Source organism: Priapulus caudatus, unplaced genomic scaffold, assembly GCF_000485595.1.
Source record: "Priapulus caudatus unplaced genomic scaffold, Priapulus_caudatus-5.0.1 Scaffold26, whole genome shotgun sequence".
In the NCBI taxonomy this organism is placed as follows: Eukaryota; Metazoa; Priapulida; class Priapulimorpha; order Priapulimorphida; family Priapulidae; genus Priapulus; species Priapulus caudatus.
In genome coordinates, this window is record NW_014577087.1 from 783351 (window position 1) to 791597 (window position 8247).

The 8247-nt window shown below is 44.0% G+C and overlaps 1 protein-coding gene across 1 annotated transcript in view; it reads right to left on the reverse strand.

Annotated features, from left to right (window-relative positions):
* LOC106814406 (potassium voltage-gated channel protein Shaw-like) overlaps nucleotides 1-7021 on the reverse strand; it is a 58816-nt gene extending 51795 nt beyond the window's left edge. The window contains exon 1 of the mRNA XM_014818726.1: nucleotides 6748-7021. The gene's annotated coding sequence lies outside the window, so the exon portion shown is untranslated. The remainder of the gene's footprint in view (nucleotides 1-6747) is intronic.
* Nucleotides 7022-8247: the final 1226 nt, after the last annotated feature.

An 8247-nucleotide genomic window follows, 5' to 3' on the forward strand; every position in this document is an offset into this window, starting at 1 on the left:
GAGAAGATCAGGACCACCAAACTGGTCAGAAAGTTTGGTGGACCTGCAGCAAAAATTTGGTGTCAGCTTACTTTACTAGCAGTGAGTACAAAATAGTGATAAAAATAAACCATGGAATTAAGACACAGCATTAACGCAATAACAAATTTGAAGCAAATTAACAAAATTGACAAATAGTGTCTCATTAACTCTTGAATAGTAACTTAATTAGAGTTGGTCCAAATAATGTTTCAATCTCTAGGAATCGTCGGGGGAGCTTCTGGTAAGGTTTTATACTTCGTTTTCTTCTCTTTACCCGAGTCCAGACGGTAGCCCGCCATGCATAGATCTATCATGCTGCGCAATCCCACAAAGTTACAAGTGCCTAGAATCTTCAAGTATATACAGTTTACATTTCTTCATAAATATCTACCTGAATAAATCAAGTCCACTTTTCTACGTGAACGAATTCACGAAAACAGCTTTTGGATTAGCGTGCGATGGTCAGGTGGTCACTGTCTGCCCCTAACCTTCCACAATAACCCCTGCGCATATATAAAAACTTTATTGTTACCGCGATCTAATAAAAACCACATTGATTTCTTAACGTGTCGCGAGTTTTTGTTTCGTGTGGCGAATCATGCGTTGAGGGGAGTTCATGCAGACTCTAGATGGTTTTGGATAACTTAGCTGTCTACTTGAAGGAACCGACGTCCGTAAACGCTGCGCCGGTGGAGCACGGAGCGATTTGTTTTCTCCCGAGTAGCTTCCAAAATTTTCGCTCTCGTAATCAGTCTGTTACCAGAAGCAGCGCTTGAAAGCTGACGGGAGCGAAATCGCCTCGCCGCTCCCGTGTATTTTTTTCCGGCCTGCTAGCTACTCACTACGTACCTACTCACTAACTCACTATACTTACTACCTACTACTAACTACTACTCCCATAACTACTACTACTGCTACTAGACTAACTCACTACTGACTACTAACTACTGACCGACAACTCACGAACTTACCTACTATACTACTACCAGGAGTAAGATAATATAGGACCTACTTTATTTACTCCATGCATAGCTGACTACTACATACTACTACTAAACGACTCACTACCACTACTACTACCACTTCCACTACTACTACCACTACCACTACCACTACCACTACCACTACCACTACCACTACCACTACAACTATCACTACCCTACTACTTCTACTACTACTACTGCTGTTTCTGCTGCTGCAGCTGCTGCTACTACTACTACTGCTGCTGCTGTTGCTGCTGCTACTGCTGCTGCTGCTACTACTATTACTGCTGCTCTTGCGGCTGCAGTTAATAATGATTACGACGATGATGATGATGATAATAATAATAATAATAATAAAAATTATCATGAGGATGATTATGGTGATGATTGGCGACGACGACGATGATGGTGTTGATGACACTAACAGTAATGATGGTGGCACATTAGAGCTGGCAGCATCTAGAACATAGCTGGTGCTGGTGGCTGTTAGTGCTACTGCAACTGCTACTGCTGCTACTGCTACTGCTACTGCTACTGCTACTGCTACTGCTACTGCGTTGTTGTTGTTGTTGTTGCTGCTGCGGCTGCTGCTACTGCTGCGGCTACTGCAACTGATACAGCTACTGCTACTGCTACTGCTGCTACTGCTACTACAGGGTGCTGATACTGCTACTGCTACTACATGGTGCTGTTGCTGCGTTGTTGCTGCTGTTATTGCTGCTGCTGTTGCTGCTACTGCTGCTGCTTCTTGTGTCGGTGATGCTGCTGCTGCTGCTGCTGCTGCTGATGATGATGATAATGATAATGATGCTTTTGATGGTGATGATGACAATGATGATGACACTGATGCTGCTGCTGAATTAGAGCTGGCAGCATCTAGGACAACGCTGCTGCTGCTGCCGGTGATAGTGGTTGTAGTGCTGCTGCCGCCGCCGCCACCGCCGCTGCCGCCGCTGCTGCTACTGCCACTGCTGCTGCTACTACTACTGCTGTTGCCACTTCTACTGCTGCTGCTGCTGCTGCTGCTGATGATGATGACGATGACGATGGTGATGATGATGAGAAGGAGGATGAAGATGCTGATGACATTGACGCTAAACTAGTGCCAGATAAAAGCTGGCAGCAACTAGAACAAAGCTGCTGCTGCTGCTGCTGCTGCTGCTGCCCACGATGATGATAATGGCGACGACGATGGTGATGTTGACGTAGCTGCTAGCGCCTGCAGCCAGATCAATGCTGCTGCCGGTGATTGTGCTGGCGGGTGCTATACTAGTGCCTGCATCGATGCAAGCGGCAGTGAATGACCACATAATCGTGATCACTCTACAGCGCGCACTCCCGCACAACCATATATATGAACCGCATCTATATACCCGCAATCGCGGGGAGCGCTAAACACGTAAAGGTTTGTTTTACAGAGAGCAGAATAAACTTAAATGTCACCTTGCTCTATGATAATGCAGCCCCAAGGGTCGTCGGCCCTGCTAAACAGATCTGCAAAGCCCCACGGCGTCGTCTGACTAAATGATTATCACAGCACTCGCAGACGCCCGCAGCAAAAACACTATTTAGGAATAGAGTTACGGCAAAATGTGGACCCATTCTTTCTGGGCGCGTGCAGCCATGCAGCAACGACAATTAAATAATGCTGTCGAATATTTATGAGAACTGCTATTCTATTATCGATACACTGCCTATTGCTGATCAATGCATTGGATTCAATCAGTATGACTATAATTATATTGACAATATAACGAGGCAGGTATACCTGTGTGTCGTGTTGCATGCTGTATATTCAGGAAACTACACACGTACTGCATCTCACCGATTATTGTAGGGTATAATTAATGGATTTAATCACACTAACTGCTTATACTGCCCTCTTGGGAATGGTCCATTTCAAAATCGAGGTAAAAAAATTATATAATTATGGCAGGATATACAGCCTTACTTATTACGGGAAGAAAGAGAAATAATCTATATGTTCTTTGCGTGGTTTTTTCAAATTCTAAACGCCATTAACTAAGAGTAAAAAATTGCAGTTAAGTTATATAGAATAAAGAAACACACCCATGTAACAAGTGAATGAATGACCCATCATGCTAATCTATCAAATACATTGTTCATGGCTTGATGCCGAGTATGGGGGCTTCATGAATGCATCACTACACTGGGTATAGGCAGGGAGTCTATGGCTCCCTATTATAGACTCCCTACTATGGCTCCCTATTATAGACTCCCTGGTATAGGATATGTTGGCAGCGGGTGTACTGTCAACGTAAACGCACTGTCTAGTCTATAACTCGTACTCACGATCTAAGCGATATATAATAACTTTTTATGATTATTCTGTATATATATATATATATATATGTGTGTGTGTGTGTGTGTCTGTGTGTGCGTGCGTGCGTGCGTGCGTGCGTGCGTGCGTGTGTAAAAGGATCCCATAACCGGTCACAAGATTAGTTTTGGAATCTAGCGTGGCCAGATCTGGCAATTAGTCTTTGAAGGCAGACGCTTTACATTCTTAATATCATTATCGCATTTTGCTAATGCACTATATATGTATAAACCGCGGAGGCTATCATTTATGTCCAGCATCATAAATGAGGACCTGAGAATTCATTGTGTTTCTCTGCTAGTAGTGATCGTGGTTGAAGATTTTCACAAGCTTGTGATGCACGAATAAATTCACGCGCGACCTTTAACAATTCTACGCAATAAATACATAAGAACGTGTGCATAAAAGCATGTCTGACTAACATCCCTGGCTCTCAGCCGCTTGCACCTCCTACGGTGTAAATGTCAGAATAGCTGTTGGCGTTTCACCAAAATAATACCATGGCAATGTGTTAGAAAATACGTAATCTAATACGTTGAGTCAACCCAACACATTTTTTCCGTTTACTTTTCTTACATGCTGCTCGTGATTTTCCCTTGTGCTCGCTACGTCTATTGGATGTAGTTATCATACCATTAGAGCCTACAATCATTCAACCTTTCTAATTATGGTGCTAACATGCAATTTCTTTTAAAGAAATTCCCCATTTAAAAAAAAGAAACGTCACCAGAACAAGTTGCTCGTACATGTTTTATTATACGCTAGGTAATCAGTAATCAAACGTGTGCGTCTTGTTTACCGTGCACGCGAGCTGACACCATTCACTGTAGACAAGTTCGATCGATATCCCAGAAGCAAAATGACACCCTACCTACACCAATAAAGTCGACAAACTCGTCATTTCACGTATTGATGTATGTTTTACTGATGCTGTAACGTCTATATAAATTTCGACCACAGCGTAAATCGTATTGAATATTTATTATGGAGCCAATATTGCAGTTATAAATAAAATTGTTATTATGGTTATAAACATGCATAATTATGACACTTACTGTCTGATGCTCACACATGCATAAATATCAGAAGTAGATAATAGGGAATTCCCTATTATCTACTTCTGATACTTATGCACAAACCCCTTGTCGATAAAGCATATAGTGGAATCGAAATATGCATATTCCTGAGTTATATGCCATCAATTGAAGAATTGATATCATGCTGAAAAATTATCTTGTCGGTCAATCATTACTTTTGTGTAGCCATATCCCTAACACATGCACAGTCACACACGCGCACGTGAATCCATGCAAGAACAGGCATGCACGCATGCACACCCTCACATGTGCACTCATGCACGTGCACACAACATAAACACAAATTATATGAAGCCAAATCGGGCAGAGCGTGGCCCGCGTGTGCAGTGTAATTATACCTAAATTTATTTATTGTATACAATCCATTTTAGATTCATTATTTCACGCACGCTATTTCATGCACACAATATATCTACTGACCATGAACCTTCCTTTCCGCAGAGAGCTTGATGGATTTCAAGGCAATCACGCATATTTGGCGACTGCTGTATGCACCTTAATTGCTTGAACCATTCTTAGCATTGCAGATCAGTTCCTCATCATCTCTATGGATAATGACTCATGGGATTCTCCAGATCTCAAATGATTACGAATTAGCAGGTCAGGCGATAACCCGCTGAAAATGTTGCTTCCCCTATATATGCAACTAATCACATATTGGTTTCGAGTGGGGCTAAGCGCATGATATGTTGTGATAATGCTAGCTGGCCTGATGGTGGGCACTCTCGCGTTATCATCTCCCCACACCTGCTGCCTGTCAATATCGTTGTGCGAAGCCAAACTTCCACAAGCTGCATCCATGCAAATCTATTTGCTCTGCATGTAATGCCGCCGAGTCCACCAAAATAAATGGTTCGACTGTGCATACACAGCTCTGAGAGATCGGCCGAGAGGGAGTAACTAACTATACGCACAACCAGTTTTCCTGCAGGCGGCCTATGAATGAAATTCGTGAATCCCCGTTAAAAAATTACCAGTTTCAATACCAATGTCTGAAGATAATGTAATGAGAGACTTGAGAGCAAGAGCTTTGCACCTTTAAACTCGTGCGACAAAGAGAAAATCTTTGTAGCACGTTGTCTCTTGTCTATCGCCTCAGCTCGAGCTTTCTCGCAGCTCTCAATTATTACTCTACTAATTTCACATACGTGTAGTTGTGGCATTTTTGTTAATCTTTGTCAACTGCCCTTCACATGCGGTGAAAAGTACCGGCGAACATTGTGGGGACATTGGAGCTGAAATCTACCATAGCAGCACCAGGATGTTTACAATTACGTTTGTTACTCGTACCTAATCCAGATAAAAACCACGTACAGTACATGATTGCTAGATGATGCACATCTGAAGCTGAATGTAGACTATAGCACACAAACACAGAGCCTATAAATATTAGCTACACTGTTACAATATTTTAAATTATTACACACAGTCTCTCTCTCTCTCTCTCTTTCTCTCGCTCTCTCTCTCTCTCTCTCTCTCTCTCTCTCTCTCTCACTCCTCTTCTATATATATATATATAATATAGGATACTATATATAGTATTATTATATAGAGAGAGAGGAAGAGAGAGAGAGAGAGAGAGAGAGAGAGAGAGGGGGTCGCCTCTCTCTCTCTCCTCTCTCTGCTCTCATCTCTACTATAATAAATAGTATAGAGAGAGAGAGAGAGAGAGAGAGAGAGAGAGAGAGAGAAAGAGAGAGAGAGAGAGAAAGAGGGAGAGAAAGAATATATACTAGTATAATTATGTATATATTTCTGCGTGTTGTATTATATATACATTGTGACAAAATACATCACAGTCAATTGTCCACTGCTGCTGCGAACTAGGACAATCCATGTTCGCTATATCATTCACAAATTGCTAAAACCGCCATTCATGCACGATAAGATGGCGAATCTAAGCAATAAAAATGCTAGTTCAGCTCCAAACCTCTCGCGCATGCTTCTCACGTATACGACGTCATGGCTTCCCTATTTGTTCAGCTGAAGGGGTGGGAGTGTTCGCGTACACGTACACTTCACACCGGCGATTCAGAACCCCTCCAGTGACGCACAGGCGGGCGCTGAACGTTACTAGACGATGGTTCTGGCTACTGTCTACCCGATGGAGCTGTCTGTACGACGTACACGTAGTAGCGCTGCCTACTCCGTGCGTGCTATATTACACGCGTTAAACCCGAGCAGAAAATGCAGCTTCGCCGTCTCTGACATCTAGAAGTACGATCTTCGCAGCTACGGTATTGAGAATTAGCTTACGTGTATATCACAAACACATCACCGCCGCTGCCCTTACGTGTTCACATACCCTCTAGCCGACCACAGCGCCGCATATATTCCGATCGCTCGCTTATGCTCTCGCTCCGTAGTCAGCCAACCGTGCCAGCCTCGGCTATGGATGGAAACAGACGCATTCCTTGTTCGCACCTCCGCCTCGTTCCGTCGTCGAAATCTTACCGAGAGTATCCGCCGATGGCTGTCACGGAGACGTACACTGTCGACGGGGGAAGGTAGCGATAGTGAGGCCTCGGTACAGGGCACAAAACACGTCAAATGTTAGGTATCCTTATCCGGAGCTCTGCATCCGCCATCTCTCTACGTCTTCGGGCACAAAATCAATTGCTGCGCGCGTAGTGCGCATGACCGGCTGATGCTGCGATGCTGCGGCCGCTGCTTCCAGCGCACGCATAGTCAGCTACTGCAGCCAGCTTCCGCCGGTGACGTCACCGTGAGACGACACATATGTATTCGCGGCTGACTATGTACACGAGCAGTTGTTACGTAACGTTTATCGTGTTCGACGGCCGCCCAGCTTGCAGGACGTAGCGCTGGTGGCGCTGCTATTCCGTAGTTGGGGGGGCATGAGCTGGGTAGGAGGGTGAGCGGTGTGGTACGCATGAGGGGTTGATTACGTAGCATGTTCGGGTTTATACTGAATTTATGCTTCCTGTGCTACGCGGAAGCTGTTGACGTGTGGAAGACAGTAAGATGGAGACACTATAGGCGTCCCTTAGCGGACAACCTAATGTTCCCGCACTGCATGCATGCTACTGCGTTTAATTCTGGCGTGTTTATATCGACGTGTACCCGTCAAACGTTCGACGCACTTTTTAGTCTTCTTCAGTGGCTCGACGCTGTTTAAATTTCGAATATATTATTCGTGACTCTTTTGTGAAATTTTCTACATGATTCATTCCATTGTCTCATTACCGCAATAAAATGCAATTTTCTATCGCTCGATCACGACGTAAAAAGCATGTAAAACGTACCGTGCCTGCATAAGGAGATGCTAATGTACAGTAAGTACGAGGCATTCGTGCGAAGTGAGATCGCATACCAAACTATACTCAATATTATAAACGTGAAAGAAAATCGTAAAATGGTTAGATATTTACTTAGAGGTTTTAATTAGAAAAATGTTTCATTTTATACTTCAGTTTCATACAAAAATACAGGGGAAGTCTATAGTATCGGAGAGATAAACAGGGACCACACACATACATGCACGCTTAAACACACACACGCGCGCGTTGACAGATAGAGAGAGAGAGAGAGAGAAAGAGAGAGAGAGAGAGGAGGGAGGGAGGAGAGAGAGAGAGAGAGAGAGAGAGAAAGAGAGAGAGAGAGGGAGGGAGGGAGGGAGAGATCGAGAGAGAAAGAGAGAAAGAGAAGAGGAGAAGAGAGAGAGAGAGAAAGAGAGAGCTGAGAACAGCAGACGGCCCACGGACGCACGCACGCACGCGACGGTTCGCGCAAAATTTTGCTGATGTTTATTGACACGCTCTCAAACTGAATTGGAAAACAGAAA